Genomic DNA, 16,117 nt, shown 5'->3' with positions numbered 1-16,117 from the left:
TGACCACCTCCTTGTTTCTACACTCACTGTCCACTCTCTCCTCTCAACTGATTATACAGGAGCACTTTGTAGTTTTACAATTACATACTGTAATCTGCCTGTTGCTCTTCATACTTTGTTTGCCCCTTTTCACCCTTTTCTTCAATAGTTAGGATCCCTACAAGACCATGACAAAACAGGTATAATTTGGGTGGTGGATCATTCTCAGCGCTGCGATGGTATTGATGCGGTGATGGTAGTGAGTTGCTCGTCCTCTAGCCCTTCATCATTGATCATTGGACACTGCCCACATGATGCTGTTGGCTAAATATTTCTGGCTGATGGTCTGTTCTCTCCTCAGCAGTGGCACTGAGGGATTTAAAAACTCCAGCTGCACTGCTGTGTCTGATCCTCTTATACCAGCTCAGCACATACTAACACACCACCATGTCAGTGTCACTGCAGCGCTGAGAATGGTCCACCACCAAAATCATACCTGGTCTAAGGTTGTCCTCTGGGAGTCCGGACCATTGAAGAACACGGGGAAAGGAGGCAAATAAAGTATGCAGGGCAATAAATGGACTAAGAACTTTGTAGTTCTACACTTACAGTGAACGCAGAAACAAGAAGGTATTCATAATGTTTTGGCTGTGTGTAGGTGTTCAACAAAGTATGATACATTTATGCTTCTTAACTTAAGGTACAGAAATCACCTCAGTGACTGTTTTTCAGAGAGTGTGGCGGTGCGAAATGCTCACATGTTGTAATGTAAACTGCATATATTAAGTGTTAGGTACACAATACATAACTTACCTTTGCAGTTTCTGGAGAGAGGTCCTATCTGACATGTGTGTGTTTGATGGCCGTGGGACCAGCCCCAAGTCTCCAGGTTTGTAGTGAGACAGTTGGGAGGTCTTCTTCAGTGGGGGAAGTGGGCTTATTCTTTAACAGTAAAGAAAAGCATGAGAAATATGACAGCAATGGCCCCTTTCTTTCCTCACATAGAGTATTACTTCCTTTACTGGGAAATGCAGGTATTGTTTTCTATGACTGAAAAATATCATTCTAATTTCAAATCAAATCAAATTTATTTCACGAACATGCACTTCTGAGTCTTCTTCTTTAGGGACCTCCTGTAATGATCAAGTAGATTAAAACAACTGTTCATTTAATTTAACAGCTCCATCATTCCACAACTGCCACATCTCTTGTAATATTACTGTCAAGGCTTCCTTTAAAGCCACAGCAGCCTCCTGCAGAACCGTCTACAGCTGTTTTCGCTGCATGTTCACCTCTTGAAGCTCATTTTTCAGATGTTCGGCCTCGGCTTGTTTTTGGTTGAGCTTGTCCATAATGGATTCCTGTTCCTCTCTGAGTACATCAATCAATTCATAAAAGAGATGTACAATGATTTCCCAGTATGAACGTGATGCCAATAATAATTTGTTTCTTAATTCTCTTCCACCAGATGTTTAGGGAAACAAAACTGTAAATATGTTGTCAACACAAATGATCATATTTTCATATATGACCAGTGTGCAATCACTATAATGGGAGTTACACACATTTTCAAATTTTCTGCAAAGACCTTCCATTAATTCGTTAATAAAACCACTCCAAGTGGTTTATTATGAAATTTGAAATTCTTGAGAATTACTGAATTCACTGATTCTTGAGAATCACTGTTCTCAGTGTTTTTGACAGAAATGAGCAAGACTTTGTAAAAAGCAGGATTCAACTTTAACACACTGAAAAGCATTGATTTTTTATACCTCTGTGTTAGTGTCAACTTAGCTATAACAAAGAAACAAATCAAATGTTCATTCATTCATTGTCTCTAAGCACTTATCCAGTTCAGGGTCGTGGTGGGTCCAGAGCCTACCTGGAATCATTGGGCGCAAGGCGGGAATACACCCTGGAGGGGGTACCAGTCCTTCACAAGGCAACACACACTCACACTTTTAAGTCGCCAATCCACCTACCAATGTTTTTTGGACTGTGGGAGGAAACCCACGCGGACACAGGAAGAACACACCAACTCCTCACAGACAGTCACCCGGAGCGGGAATCGAACCCACAACCTCCAGGTCCCTGGAGCTGTGTGACTGCGCCACTGTGCCGCCCACAAATCAATTATTGTTCTGAAAACTGAAAGGGTTTTGATGTGTAGTGTGTGTCAAAAGAACCCTGTCACACAGACCCCACCTGAGATTATCATGCTTTTTCTGTAGTGCAGAGTGGTCCTCCAACAGCTGTTGGTGCACTTGTTTATGTCTAGCAATGTTTTCAAGCTCAGTGTTCATCTGCTGGCACTTTTCTGTTAGCTGCTCACCTCAGAAGAGGAAGAAAACTCTTTAATCTGTCAAACTCATTTAGAAAATTTGGTCATTCAGGCTGCAGAAATAGATTTCACTACAAACCTTTTGATTTCCAAATCTTTTCTTTGTCATTTCCTCCAGTAGAGACTCTGTAATCTTCATTTCTCTCATGAGCTCTTTCTTTCTGCCTCTCAGAGCATTGTTCTCCTCTAGCAGCTCTTCACTCTTATATGAGAGCTCTCTGAGTTGGACTGTAAGTGATGCATTCTGATATAAACTGTCTTTCTTTGATTATTACCCCTCACCTACTCGTCTAGCCCATCTTCTTCCTTCGACTATCACACCTCTCATTCCTCTCCTGATTATCATATTCTTCATCACCCTCATTCTATGTACCTCTCCTCTCACTCCTCTTCTTCCTCCTGCTCCTGCCCCCAAATCTCAAAGTATATGTGAACCTCCCAAAATGTATTTGGGCAGACTGAGATCATCCAGCTGTACTCATACATGGTCCTGTGTATATGTAAATAAACTCCAGTCTCCTGACTCTTCAATGCTGAATTTCTAACAGTTGATGCCATGACCGGGATGGCATACTGAATCCTTCTTGGTGAGTAACGCCAACACGAACTAAAGACGAATTCTGGCAGAACCTTCTCCTATGCAGACTAGGATATAAGGAATTAGAGTCAGTAAAAGTATCCTGAAATTGTAACTGTGTTGTTACTGTTATCCCCTCTATATGAGGGAAGACTGGTATTTTATAAGTGTTTAGATTTTCTGATCAAAAGAGGCCTGTTTGTGTTTTGTTGAAACACTGGTGTGTCACTGGTAAAAACCTAGCCTTTTGTGGCTGTTTTATATTCTTTGATCAAGAAAGGTCTGTTTGTGTTTGTTGAAACACTAGTGTGCCACTGGTAAAAACTTAGTTTTGTGGCTGTTCTTATATACTTTGATTGGGGGAAAACAGTACTTAAAGTTACTGTTAGCTATTGAGGGAAACTTTTGTTTTGTTTATTTTGTTTGTTTGCTTGTTTTGTTGTGTTGCCTCACCATGACTTCAAATGACCAAAATGTTCAAGTGTGTGATCAAACAACCTGGAAACCTACTAACTATGGAAACAGCACACTAGTTAAGGGTGGGACTGAAATGCCTCAATGGACAAAGCCAGATTTTGAAAGGGTAATTGCCAACATTGTAAAAAAAACACATCAATGGGCAAAAGAGAACTCAGTACTTTTCATCTAAAGGCTTTTCCTCTGATATTGAATGGGCTTTTGAAGAATGTAAATCAGCCTTAGGCTATGGCATTAAACATGGTTCATTTAAAGAGTGTCTTTATGTAATTCAGCAGTACTGGAAGTCAAAGCTAAAATGCATGGAGAGTAAACTAGATGAAGCTGAGAGGAAAGTTTTAGATCTTACTAATGAAGGTAAAAAGCATAAAATAGCTGCTATGAATGCCCAAAGAACTTGCAAAAAACTTCAGCAGTCACTGACTGTGGTTGAACAGCAACATGCTAACTGCAAACCTGTAAAACGTCAATGTCGACCTCCACCTGTATCTCCTCCTCCGGGTCAGCCATGCTATACAAAGGATGACGAACCTCCACTGTTGGCAGGACTGTATCCAGATTCAGATACAATCCACTGTGATGGATCAGAACTCTCATTCTCTAATGAGAATTCTGATCAAACTAGTGGTAAGGCAACTTTTACAAGACAAGTTCAGATGAGACCTGTTACCATAATATCTTCTGAGGTCCTTAATAAAGGAGGTGAAATAAAAGAAACTAGAGTACAAATTGGGTACATTCCATTAGATGCCATAACACTTGACAGATTGTCCAAAGAATTCAAGCACCCAAGGGAAATGGGACTCGAATTCATTGATCTCATTGAGAAAAAAAAAAAAAAAAAAGGAAGCCTTTATTCATTACATCCCAATGATGCCGTGGCTATAGCTAGCCAAGTTCTGAACCTAACTGATAGTAGACAGCTTACTAGTAAGGTTTTGGATGGTTTGGGTGACAGTGGACAAGATATTGATAAAGGATGGAAAGTCTTCAGGTAATGGATCAGTCTTAAATGTTGAAAGACCACTGATTGGGGGCAGATAACTGGTTGCAGACAAAAGAAAGGAGAATCAGATGCCGAATACTGTGAACGGTTTGAAAGAGTTTTTTTGCGCCACTGTGGAATTGATAACTATAACAGTGATAACATTGATGATACTACTGACGGTCCTCATTTTACACAGCTGGTTTAATCTTTGCAACCAGATATTAGACAAACCCTGATAACATCTGTCCCAAACCGGCGTAATGTTAAATGGGGTAAAATTAAAACTGAACTTGACAGGCTGGATCTTGACTTAGAATTAGGCCATGTGACAGCCTCCATACATGTGCTAGAAGACAACAGCTCCAATTCAGGTTCCAACCAGAAGTTCCCTAGCCATAAAATAGAGTGCCACTATTGTCATAAAAATGGTCATTTTGCAAGAGATTGCCGTAAGAAGCAAGCAGATAATCATAAAAGATACACAAAAATGAGGGACGATATGGTGGGTTCATCTTCTGAGGAGTTGTCACAGGGGAAAATGGAACAGGGAATATGAAAGCCCTTGCAGGGTATTTCACAAGACCAGTTGTCCATGCTTATCAAAGCAATGCAAGGCATCTCAAAGGGGTCAATAACTCCATCTGCTCCGTCTTTAAACTAATTTGCCCAGCCGCTTCTGCCCATCTGTGTGCTATCAGTAAAATCATTGAGAACCGTTTTTTTTGTTGATATTCAAATCAAGGAACAGGATTATTCATTTCTTGTAGACACAGGGGCTCAAGTAGCCACCCTTTCAGAAACAGTATGTATATCTTTAGGAGTGTCTTTAACAGACAGACACATTACAGCTGAGGTATTTCTTTAACTCTGTCTGAAACCATAGATGTTAATCTAGGACCTAAAACAGTTTCTTGGCAATTTTGGGTTGGTAAAGTTGAAAATATTCTTGGGGTGGATTTTCTGAGAAAACTGAACTGCTCATTGTCTATTAATGCTGACTCTTGTGTTTGGAACATTGCTTCTTTAAAACAATCTGATTTGAAAGATCACACCATTTGGTCACACGACAAAGATGACTGTGGTCTTCTAGATTTGGAACCAGTTGTTCTTGCAGGTAACCAACCACCTTGCACCAGGCAATATCCCATTAATAAAGAAGTTTTGCTGGGTATAATGCTTATCATACACCAACTTGAGAAAAGAGGTATCTTGGTCAAAACACCCTGTATGGCCAGTTCGAAAAGCTAATGGATCATAGCGACTAACAGTGGACTACAGAGTAGCCAATCAGCATATAGACAAACTAACCACATTGGTTGCTGACCCATCCACAATCTTTGATGGCATCCCCTCATCCCACAGTATCTTTTCAGTTGTAGATATGGCCAATGGTTTTTGGTCTGTCCCATTAGATTTACAAAGCCAGCCATGGCTTGCATTCACTGTGGGTGATGCACAGTATCAGTGGACACGGCTGCAGCAAGGTTTTCATAACAGCCCAGTATATATCATCAAGCTCTCAGGAATAATCTCTCCCAAGCTGAGCATATTTTGCAGTCCTCTATTATTATTCAGTATGTTGATGATGTTTTGCTGAGTAATGAGAATGAAGAAACACATACGAAAGATATGAGGTCACTTCTAGATTTTCTAGCTAACAAAAGACCAGTCGTGACAAAGCCCAGTTATGCTGTTCTGGTGTGCAATATTTGGGACAATGGGTTACCCAAGGCTCTAGAGGAATCTTGCCTGCTAGAAGTTCCGCAATTAACGCAATGACATTGCCAACTACAGTGCACAATTTGCAAGCTTTCTTAGGCTTATGTAACTACTGTAGACATTGGATAGACTCTTATGCTGCAATTTCACAACCACTATATGATCTGCTTAAAGGTAACCCTAGTAAACATGACCCTGTTGTTCACACAGATGATACCACTTCTGCTTTTGTAAAGCTAAAATCGGCTTTGAGGTCTGCAACTCTTGGCCTTTGTGATCCAAACAAGCCTTTCACTATCTTTGTAACTGAAGACTGTGGCTTTATGACATCCTGTCTGACCCAGCAACATGGCGGTATGCAGCGTCCAGTAGCCTATCATTTCGCTAAATTAGATGCCGTAGCATGTGGAATGGGTCCATGTCTAAAAGCAGTACAAGATACATATCTTGCAGTGTTATCATTTGCACCACGGACGCTAGAACAAACTGTTGCAGTCAAATGTCCACATTCTGTGTCACCACTGCTCAATAATGGCCGTGTACTGTCAGTGACAGCCTCCAGATGGGGTAACTGGCTTGCAGTGTTGACAGCTCCAAATGTTCTGATTCAGAGTGCACCTATGAATAACCCTTCCTCCTTTATGATGTCTTCACTGACTGATGCTAACAAGGAAGGGGATAATCATGATTGTGTTGAGTTATCTGAACCTCATACTGTTTTTAAAGATGTTCCTCTTGATAATCCCGATTTGATTTGAGTTAGTAGCTTTAACTGAGGCATGTAAACTTGCATCAGGCAAGAGTGCTAACATCTACACAGATTCTCGCTATGCGTTTGGGGTGGCTCATGACTTTGGACACTTGTGGAGTCATATGGGCTTTCTGACAGCTGCAGTTACTCCAGTTAAAAATGCTGATTTAGTACATAATCTGTTAGACGCAGTTAAACTACCCACGGATCTAGCCATTATCAAAGTCAAAGCACACACTGGAACCTTTTATTTTGAAGCCCAAGGCAACAAAATTGCAGATGAAGCGGCTAAAAGGGCAAGCTTGTTACCTCCAGCAAGTATTGCTTCACTCACTAACACAGAATGTAACACTAACAACATTTCTTCCATTCACAAGCTACAGTTCGATTCCCCAAACTGGGAAGTATGGACATGGTTAGATTCAGGTGCAAAAATTGCTCCAAATGGTGTTTGGGACAAAGGGGGAAAAATTGTAGCGCCTGAATCACTACTGCCTTAACTTGCCACATAGATACATTCTTTAGGCCACGTTGGTCAAATGGTCAAACAATTTTCACACTCTTGGTGGAATCCCAAGTTCAGGGAACAAGCCAAAACAATTGTACGAAATTGTGCTGCCTGTAATCAAGTTAACGCTACACCTCAAATGTGAACCCTTGCTGTTAAAACAGTGACACCCCCAGGTCCATTTCCCCACTTACAGGTAGATTCCATAACACTACCTAAATGTGAGGGAAAACAAGATGTCTTGATCATAGTAGACACATTTTCCCACTGGATTGAATCTTATCTAACCTCTAAAGGTACTGCTATACACACTGCTAAAATGTTAGCACAGGATTTTATTCCTAGATGGGGACTCCCTGACCATACTGAGTCAGACCAAGGCACTCACTTCACTGGGCAAGTAGTACAGGCAGTCTGTAAACTTCTGAAGGTGAACTGGAAGCTCCACTGTCCATACAGACCACAAGCCTCGAGACAAGTAGAACTTGTACACTGTGTCATTAAAGATCGACTGACTAAACTCCATAGCCAGAAAGCAAAATGGACTGCTGCCTTGCCTGCAGCACTTTTTAGTATAAGGGCAACTTGCAACAAAACAGTTGGGCTTAGCCCTTATGAAGTGCTGACAGGTAGACCAATGCTTAACTACTGTCAAACACTAACACAAGCAGTACAGGCTGCTCAGTGCTCAGGTCAGCAACGCATGGGGTAAAGCAGCTGAAGGTGGCCATACAATAATTCCAGGTCAATGGGTCATGGTGAGGAAACACGACAAGCAGTCCCTAGAACCCAGATGGGATGGCCCATACCAGGTTCTTCTCATTACTAACTCAGCAGTAAAATGTGAAAATAAGAAAACGTGGACTCACGTTTTGAACTGTAAGGTTGTGCCTGCTCCCCCAAATTAATGGTTAGGGTCAGAAAAGGGGGAGGTCGGTGAAGCACAGAGCCTCAGGGAAGATCCATGGTTTTTAGGCTGTGGTGGCCACCCCTGCAGGTGAAGATTACAACATACTGTGCCTAACCATAATAGCCTCCTCTAAGGGTCAGACTGCAGGGAGAAGCACATTACCTTAAACCAACTTCTCCAAAACTGTAATGATGAACAGATCACTGCGTATGTTTCCATGTGTATTACAGAACCACAACCTTGCAGAAACCCAGATGATTTGCTGAGTTGGAAGGGTCTTCATCAAAACATAACCACAACCCTGAAGGAACCCAGATGATTAGCTGAGTTGGAGGAAAGACCTTCAGAACAATCTACCCAAGAAACTGTCATTGTGGAGACCACCAAATTATGTATACACCACTAGCTCAAACACTGTGCCTGATCTTTACAACCATTTATGGTACAAAAGCATGGGATTGCAATCGCATGCCTAATGAAGGTTTGACATTTCACCATGCAAAAACAAATCACCTAAGCTCCCTGAACTGTATCCCTCACTGACAAGATTTACCTGAAAACATCTTATGCTGGTGGTACTTCTGCGACGGAAAAGACTCAGAAATGGTAGGACCCCGGGAAGCTACGCTAATGGCAAATTTTAAAGTAATAAAAACAAACTTAGTGGAGGCGAAACAAAGAACAGACATCCCATTCATTCTCCAATGGAATGGAACCTTATTTTTTAACAGAACAAGGTATGAAAATGAAGGCTTATACAGATGCAAATGTGGTGATCATATTCAAGACCAAATTTATGTAGATAGCACATTGAGATAGCCAAGGGGGAAACCATGTTCCTAGCATTTCCCAAGATAACCCAAGTGAGAATGTGTTTTCCCCATCTCTTCTCAATAACAAAACAACATCTTTTTGGGAACCACTCTGTGTGCATCCTTCAACCTATGAGTGTGAGTGGAGGAATCTCATGAACAGCACATCCGATGAAGACTGCGTAAAAGAAGGCTCACTGGTATAATTTTGTAGCCTTGACCCAGCTCTGTCGTCTAACTGCACCAGTAGGAACATACTGGCTTTGTTGAACTACAGCTTGGTCCGAATTACCCTCTAGATTTTATGGTCGATGTACATTTGCATATCTATTTCCATCAATGAGAAGCAAAAAGAAAAAACTAGAACTTCCAACTAATAGCATTGACCAAAGTGGCTCCTGTGTTTCTGGTTTGACCTGTCAGCCAACATCATGGTCTCACATTCTAGGAGCCCTGATCCCATCTTATGGTGTCATGCAATCCCTTGATCAGGTCCGCACACTTTCAAGACAAGTGGAACAATTGATAAATGATACTGTTTCTTCTCTGAGTAACATCAGCTTGACTCTAGCATTTCACAGAATGATGATTCTCCAAAACCGGATTGCCCTGGACTATATACTATCTAGTAGAGGTGGAACCTGTACAGTAATAGGCCCAGAATGCTACACTGATGTAATAGATACAACAGAAAACCTTTCAAACATCCTCACTGACTTAGATCATTTGCATGACCAAGTAGCAACTATGAACAACTCAGATACTTGGCTACATGTAATTCTCTGACATTTTTGGAACAACATTTTGTTGTATTCTGTACAATTTTAACAATCTTGATTGTTTGTTTTTGCCTTTGACTCATAATTGTACATATTTTTCGTGCTTGTAATGATAATACAATGTTGTGGGATATCAAAAGGGGGGATTGACACCTACTCGTCTCACACCTACTCGTCTAGCCCATCTCCTTCTCCCTTCGACCATCATCCTTATCACACCTACACCTCCCCTCACACCTAATTGACCATCACCCCTCACACCTACTCGTCTAGCCCATCTCCTTCTTCCTTCGACCGTCACCCTTATCACACCTACACCTCCCCTCACTCCTAATTGACCATCACCCATCACACCTACTCGTCTAGCCCATCTCCTTCTTCCTTCGACTATTACACCTCCTCTTCACACTTACACCACCTCTCATTCCTCTCCCGATTATCATATTCTTCATCACCATCATTCATGTACCCCTCCTCTCACTGCTCCTGCCCCCAAATCTCAAAGTATAAAATGTATGTGGGCAGACTGAGATCATCCAGCTGTACTTATACATGGTCCTGTGTATGTGTAAATAAACTCCAGTCAACACCAAACTCCAGTTTCCTGACTCTTCAATGCCGAATTTCTAACAGTTCTCATGGATGGCCCTCCTGGTTGTTTCTGGCATACTCCTCTCTGTGACTTCCCAAAATTCTGCAGCAGCTGTAGCCACATGCTGCAGCATCTCTTTCTTCAGTCTGTAGAGTAGCTTTAAACATAGGAGGTAAGCAGTGGGAAACTAAAGGATATGGGAGGACCAGTTCATTCATTTATTCGTTCTTCATTTCTCTGATTAATATATGGCTATGCTGACCTGTCATTGCCCAGTACAGCCTTTTCTCAAGGTTGTAGATGATTGCCTGGTGCTCCTCCTTCTGACGCTTCATCTGTTCTTTCAGAGATGTCAGTAAGGTCATGAGCTCCTCCTTTTGCACAAGGAACTCCTCCACAGCTGGAAAGAATACATTGAGATAATGCTAATGAATAATGAATATGCCATCTTAAATGTATTCATTTTGGGCTTAATTTTTTGGTTTGAGATATTAGCTGATCAAAGCTGGCTAGGCTAATAAATCAGTTTCTGTGACTCTGTGATTTAATACCTAAAGTCATGTTCTCTGAAATGAGCTTGTCCTTGTTCTCCTGGAACTCATGTCGAAGTGTTCTCAACTGCATCTCAAATGACTCTTTCTCTGCATCTTTGGCCAGCTGCGATGCCAAGAGCTTTTCTGAGAGATCTGTGAGTTCATTGTCCTTCTGGGCCAAAAAGTGTTTTAGATACTGAACTATGTCCTTCTTCTCTCTACATTGTTGTAGTTAGTGGAGAGGTCCTTCTCTCTGATCTCCAGCTCATCACATCTGTGCTGATACCTGGGGGGAGAGAAAAAGGGTATAAATAAGATTATTGCAAGCAAAAGGAAGGGTTTCCTGTGATAGCAGAGTGAGTCAGCTGTTGTTCCATAAGGGTGAGGTGCTGCAACAGGTTAATAATTTGTGAATAGCCTATGATCTTGTTCTTGGTTTCATTTTAACTTCCTTATGAGCCGTGCCATAATGATGGACACATGGATAGTAAAGCAGTTCTGAAGTGAATCTAATATATTTTTTAATAAAATCACTGGAACTGGTTAGGAGTCTTCTGCCAACTACAGCTTGTCTGGTAAGTGTAACTTAGTCTGGTCAAGGTACTTTAGATTGCTGGATAAACAATGAGCTCCACTAATTACAAACATACAACTGGATTAAGTATACTGTTTAGAACAGAAGCACTGTGTAAGGCAAATTGTTGGCTTCAGTTTTCATGAGGCTGGCTTGTGAAAAGCTGCTGGAGAGTAAGAACTAAATCCAGCTCTTTTGTCCTCACTTCTCTAACCGCGCCTCCAGGTCTCGTATCTGAGCTATGTAGAACTCTTTGCTGCTCTCGTTTAAATAGTTGTAGGCATGTATTAATGTATTTTTAAAGGCTGGCCAACAGCCCTGGGAATGAACCAATTCAGTTCAGTTTGATTCAGTAGCCAGTGCACATGCGCAGTGTTGCGATCCTTGCAAATGTCAGATTTGACAGACTCTCTCCTGAACAGCGGGGTTTTCACAGCATGGAGCCGAGCACCGAGATTTGAAACCGTACTTTTCAGTTGTGTTTTATATTAATTCAATGAGGTTATATATTCACCAAACCACAAATGATATTTTTCTTTCTTTGGAACTTGAGACGGTCACGTGGACTCCCCAAACCCAGGAACCAATCAGAGGACGAAGACCTCCCGAGTGGGCGTGACTGCGCCACCTATGAAAAAGGAGTTGCTCTCTCTTACACCCTTGTTTTCTTGACACTCTTGTCTCTTGTTTTTTTTTCTGATGCTCTCTCTCTCTTTGTTTCTCTTTACGCTGATGGAGCCGACTCTTCCAAAAGATTCTTAAATGAAGACAGATCTTCATGCGACGGGGGAAGCCTTGTGTCAGTAAACATTGCAATACAGAATTAAAAGTGTAACAAGGTTGATTAATTGTCAGTAATCTTGAACTTCCAACTTTTTATTTTGTGTTCGTTGTTTGTAGCCCGCCCTGTGAAGGACTGGCACCCCCTCCAGGGTGTATTCCCACCTTGCGCCCAATGATTCCAGGTAGGCTCTGGACCCACAGCAACCCTGAACTGGATAAGCGCTTACAGATAATGAATGAATGAATGAATGGATGAATGAATGAATGAATGTTTGTAGCCAACAAATCCAAGTTTAATTTTATAACTGATCAAAGCAGGTGAAACTTATTTTGGCCAGAATAAGAGCCACCGCTGAAATTAGTTGGAAATTAGTATTAGTTATTTACTTTGGAATACATCGCTTCCGAGGATCAGAGCAAAACAGCAAGCTTTTATTCTGACGCCTCTTCCTTCTGGAGGAGAACCCCAGTCAGGACAGCGAGCCAGAGGAAATCCTTCAACTGACGTCACAATGCTCTGAGGGCGCCTGAAGCGGCCTGACTTGTAAGTGACAACTTCTACGTTGACCCAGCCTCAACGCTCCCATGAAAAGAACAACAGGATCCAGGCTGGCCTCCCTACAATCACCTCAACGCGATGCTGTACCCATCGATTGGTTGAGTTGCGACAAAGAGTAAGCAAGTAAATTCCTCATTCTCAGAAGCTGATGCCAAATTAAGTCTCTTGATAAATTTATACACTAATTAAATCATTTAGCAACATATAATTCACAAGTCATATAGCCTAGCCAATTATTAAATTCGAACTGGTTTCACCTGTGATTTTGATGATTTTGCTATGTTTATCAATGTATTATCATTCCTCTTTAATAAAGTATTTCCATTATTTGAAACAATACAGTGTATGGAGATTATTCCTGGGAGTCTGAAAATCCTGAGAACTCATCCCTAGCGTTGACAGTATTTCAATCTCTGATAAATTATTAATATTGTTGTCATCTAATTTCAGTAATAATAATAATTATAAGTGATAATCATCATTAAACATAACCAAGTCAAATACTGTTACTAGGCTACATATATGCATTTTAAATTTTTGGCGCCCAACATTGGAAATAATCTCATCTTGGGTTAGAGAAATCCTTGCCGCTGTTTATGTTGCTGAATAATGATTGAGGCTCAAAGCTTGATGTGGGCAATTTCATGTTGTGTGTGTGTTACTGTTGAAAATCTGTTTTGTGGTATATACGGTCGAAAATAAGCTTGGTTCTGCGCCATTTTGCATAAGGGATATGCTGGTTTTCCGCGGCCCGCACCGCGTTTTTTGGCAGGGTAATAGTCACGACCATACCCAGCCCTGTCCCGAGGGTTCTGCAAGGAGGGTAGCATTTGTAGTGGTGTGAGGGCAGAGGAGATTTCGGGCCCTCACTGGACCATGGAGTTGGTGAAGGGTCCCGGGCGGATCTTTGTGGATCGGCCTGGGTAGCACCCTCTAACTCTAAAGGTGGAGAGTTGGATTCGACATTTAAGCCATGGGGTATTTCAGACCGTTTGTTTGTATTTTGTTCTGATTTTAGGAAACCTCTGCGTGCTAAGTCCCGCAGCTCTCTGCTAGACAGGGTGCGAGGGCAAGCTGAGACTCCCAGCTGATGACTAGTGTGGGGATGGAGGTTTTGGATAAATAATGATTTAAAATTTAACTCTTCCTCCATTCTGAAGTCATTTCTAGGTCCGAAATATGCCTGTCTGAGTCTGTTATAATACTGCTGAGGGGATTCCTGGCATTGCTGTTTTACAGTCAAAGCAGCGGCTAGTCCTGTCTGCGACAGGTAATTGGAGAATTCTTCCTCCAATGCTTGGCAAAGCACATTATATCGGGCTTTCACATAGTCTGGCTGACATTCAATGAAATTACTGATGTCCTGACTGGAGGTCAGTTTAATCACATATAGTTTGTCATCTACTGTGATTCCAGGGAATCGTTGTAGGTAGAAATCAATATCTTTCAGGTAAGAAAAGATATCATTAGAACCATCTGGTTTGGGATCAAAGCGGGTTATATTGCGTGCGATTTTGACCAGGTCCTTGTATGAGGACGTGCTACAGCAGCTCTAAAGGTTATGGTCCCTGAGTCTGGTTCATGATCCTCACTGTCTTCCTGCTGGTCCTGTCTTTCAGTAGCGGCGCTAGGTGGCACATTAGGAGTGACCTGGTAGTGTGTTCCCTTCAGCCATTTCTTGCTGAAGCTGACTTAATTCTACCTCTACCTTTGCCTGCTGTGGCTGTGACACATCAAGTTCAGGTTCACTGGCCCTGAGCTGTACTACAGTAAGGATGGCTATTTGACCTAATGCCTCAGTTCGGGGTTTGCCCTTGAGGATGTCTGTTAAGTGGTTATCTATCCACTTGGCCACCATGTGGTCACGTCTGACCTGTGAGGCTTTCTGCACTGTTTCTGCGAGTCCAGGCATCACATCACTGGTGAGGATGGTCAGGACAGAGAATGCCTCATCCCATAAGCTTTCTCCATATACTTCAGAGGGAGAAGTCCCTTCTGCCATGTTAGCTGTGTCTAACTGGGGGTGTACCTTAATTCTATTTAATTAGGATTAATCCCGTTAATCCCTTTTAAATTAACCTGAATTAAAATTCACCTGTACCAAGTACCTTAAGAATAAATGCTAGTCTGTATGGTGTTCGAGTTCACTTGTGAATCTCTAAAGGAAGACTGTTAGTATTAGAGTGTGGAGGGGAAGTTGCTATACGCAAGTGAGCAGAAAAGGATAAGAATTTTTTTTTAATAATTAAAGAATTATTAAAATTTCCCAAATTAATAAATGAAAAAATATATATATATATATAATGATTTTTTTTTTTAATTAAAGAATTATTACAAAAAATAAATAAATAAAATGAAAATATTATCAAACTAAAATAAAATAAAAATTTCAAATTAAAGAATTATAAAAGCGAAAGAAATTTTCCAAATTAAGGAATTATTAAAAATAACTAAAATTAAAAGATTTTCCCTTTTAACTGTATATATGAACTGGTATCAAGTTAAAATTACAATCTCTAATTACTGCACACTGTATGTTATAGTTGTATCAGCTTACTGTGTTTCCAAACCTTTAATCGCAGTTGATTTCCCTGTAATCACACACTTTAACCACGAGAGGAAATTAGGCTTCCTCTGTTTTGAGGGCATTTTGAATTTCCCTTCTTAGTTTTAGCTCCGCCCTTTGAAAGGGGTCGTTCATTTCCTGAATTTGCATTCAGTCCACAAGGAAGGAGCTGAAGAGCGCAGACACACAGAACACACAGGCCGTATTTTTCACGGCGTTCGGCTCACGTTTTCTCTGTGGCTGTGTTCTCAGTAACCTCCAATCTCCTAGCGCACGATTCATTATTAACGCTGGGAGCGACCCAGTCTTAAAACGAACAGAGGAGTTTGGTTCGGAGGTCCTTTGCGCCGGATTTCGCGGCCGAGGGTCAAACTGTAGCAATAACCCACCGCGGAATACGTGCAATGGGGATGCTAAGACCTATACAGTTTATGCCTGCAAAATGGCGCAGAACCAAGCTTATTTTCGACCGTATATACCACAAAACAGATTTTCAACAGTAACACACACACAACATGAAATTGCCCACATCAAGCTTTGAGGCTCTATCATTATTCAGCAACATAAACAGCGGCAAGGATTTCTCTAACCCAAGATGAGATTATTTCTCCATGGTCCAGTGAGGGACCGAAATCTCCTCTGCCCTCACACCACTACAAACGCTACCCT

General features: G+C 41.4%; 1 pseudogene; it reads right to left on the bottom strand.

Annotated features, from left to right (window-relative positions):
* Positions 1-816: 816 nt before the first annotated feature.
* On the bottom strand, positions 817-14,884 carry LOC136677355 (cilia- and flagella-associated protein 157-like; annotated as a pseudogene).
* Between the last annotated feature and the right edge of the window lie 1,233 nt (positions 14,885-16,117).

This window comes from Hoplias malabaricus, chromosome X2 (assembly GCF_029633855.1).
Source record: "Hoplias malabaricus isolate fHopMal1 chromosome X2, fHopMal1.hap1, whole genome shotgun sequence".
Taxonomy (NCBI): domain Eukaryota; kingdom Metazoa; phylum Chordata; class Actinopteri; order Characiformes; family Erythrinidae; genus Hoplias; species Hoplias malabaricus.
This window is presented reverse-complemented; position numbering and strand designations above follow the sequence as displayed.